General features: G+C 45.2%; 1 protein-coding gene across 1 annotated transcript in view; it reads right to left on the reverse strand.

Moving 5' to 3' along the window:
- DIP2B (DIP2 disco-interacting protein 2 homolog B (Drosophila)) overlaps positions 1-2,114 on the reverse strand; it is a 280,283-nt gene that overhangs the window by 269,477 nt on the left and 8,692 nt on the right. The gene's annotated exons all lie outside the window — the stretch shown is intronic.

Raw genomic sequence — 2,114 nt, forward strand, 5'->3', positions numbered from 1 at the left:
GGAGGCAGAGGTTATGGTGAGCCGAGATCGTGCCATTGCACTCCAGCCTGGGAAACAAGAGTGAAACTCCATTTCAAAAAAAAAAAAAAAAAACAACTGAATGACAGAGCCTTAGATTTAGCAATGGCTTTAAATAAAAGTAGTATTTTTAAAAGATGAAAGATCAATCTAGAGCTAAAAAGAGACTACAATCAGACCAATTAAGTCTGAGAGGACTCACGAAGGCTGGTGGTAAATAAACTCTAAGGAAAAGAAGATCAAGAACACTTTTTTTTTTTTTTTTTAATACTGAGTCTCACTCTGTCTCCCAGGCTGGAGTGCAGAGGCATGATCTCAGCTTACTGCAACCTCCACCTCCCAGGTTCAAGCAATTCTCCTGCCTCAGCCTCCAGAGTAGCTGGGATTACATGCACCTGCCACCATGCCCGGCTAGTTTTTGTATTTTTAGTACAGACGGGGTTTCGCCATGCTGGCCAGGCTGGTCCCAAACTCCTGATCTCAGGTGATCCGCCCACCTCAGCCTCCCAAAGTAACGGGATTGCAGGCGTGAGCCACCGCATCCAGCCAGAAAACTTTTGAAAGAGGAACTAAAAGGATGTGTTCACTGAGGACAAGTGGGGGATAAGAAACGGAAGAGTAAAAACCATAGTTTCTGAAGATTCTAAACATCCATATGTCCCTTTTCATAGCTTGTAGATGCTAAGTCTCAGAAACTAAGCTTACATGTCACAGGCACTTGCCTGAACCTGTAGGTTCAGAAATGTACATATGTGAGATGTCTGTATGAAACAGACCAGCAAGTCTTCTGCTCTAATCAACTGCTTGCAGTGACCCAGCAGGTGCTGGACTAAGGGTATAGGTGCCAACAGGAACAACTGGTGATGGAGTGAAGCCTTACTTTTAAAAAATGTATCACAAATTGATTCCATTCATCACTTCATATATAACCTTATTATACTAAGTAACACAAGATATTAAAAACTGCCAAGTCTCCATGCATCCATTCACTATCACCAGCAATAAAGATTACATGTGCTGAGTACTCACTGCATGCCACACTACACTCAGCTTTTCTATTTCTTACTTTAAACCTCCTTACAACTCTAAGGAGGGTGTCATTCCTTTTTGTTGCTGTTATTGAGACAGTGTCTCACTCTGTCGCCCAGGCTGGAGTGCAGTGGTGCGATCCCAGCTCACTGCAAGCTCCGCCTCCCAGGTTCAAGCAATTCAAGCCTCCCGAGTAGCTGGGACTATAGGTGCACGCTGCCACGCCCAGCTAATTTTTTTGTATTTTAGTAGAGACAGAGTTTCACCATGTTGCCCAGGCTGGTCTTGAACTCCTGAGCTCAGGCAATCCACCCGGCTCGGCTTCCCAAAGTGCTGGGATTACAGGAGGGAGCCACCGCACCCCACCATCATTCCTTTTTTAAGTGTTGAAAACTCATACCTGGGAGGTTAGACAGTTTGTCCAAGGTCACAGAGCTAATAAATGATACAGCCAGAACTTCAACCCAGGCCCACCAGATGTCAAAATATGTGCTTCTCAAATGATTACACAATACCTTATGCCAAGATCAAGTTCCCAAGACAGAGACTTTATTTTTCAATTCAAATTGAAATGACCAAAAATTTATCATATTCCTAAAACAACATAAGAAATAAATAGTTGCAAGTTATTTAAAATAAATTTCAGATATGAAGGACCTCTCTATAAGAGCTTACATTGAGGCCTGGTGCGGTGGTGGCTCAAGCCTGTAATCCCAGGACTTTGGGGGGCCAGTGACGGAGGATCACCTGAGGTCAGGAGTTTGAGACCAACCTGGCCAACATGGCAAAACTCTGTCTCTACTAAAAATACAAAAATTAGCCAGGCGTGGTGGCATGAGCCTGTAATCCCAGCTACTCAGGAGGCTGAGGCAGGAGAATCACTTGAAACCAGGAGGCGGAGGTTGCAGTGAGCAGAGATCGTTCCTTGCACTCCAGCCCGGGGGACAGAGCAAGACTTTGTCTCAAAAAAAAGAAGAAAAGCCGGGCGCGGTGGCTCAAGCCTGTAATCCCAGCACTTTGGGAGGCCGAGACGGGCGGATCACGAGGTCAGGAGATTGAGACCATCC

The sequence above is a fragment of the Colobus angolensis genome, unplaced genomic scaffold, assembly GCF_000951035.1.
Source record: "Colobus angolensis palliatus isolate OR3802 unplaced genomic scaffold, Cang.pa_1.0 Scaffold151, whole genome shotgun sequence".
In the NCBI taxonomy this organism is placed as follows: Eukaryota; Metazoa; Chordata; class Mammalia; order Primates; family Cercopithecidae; genus Colobus; species Colobus angolensis.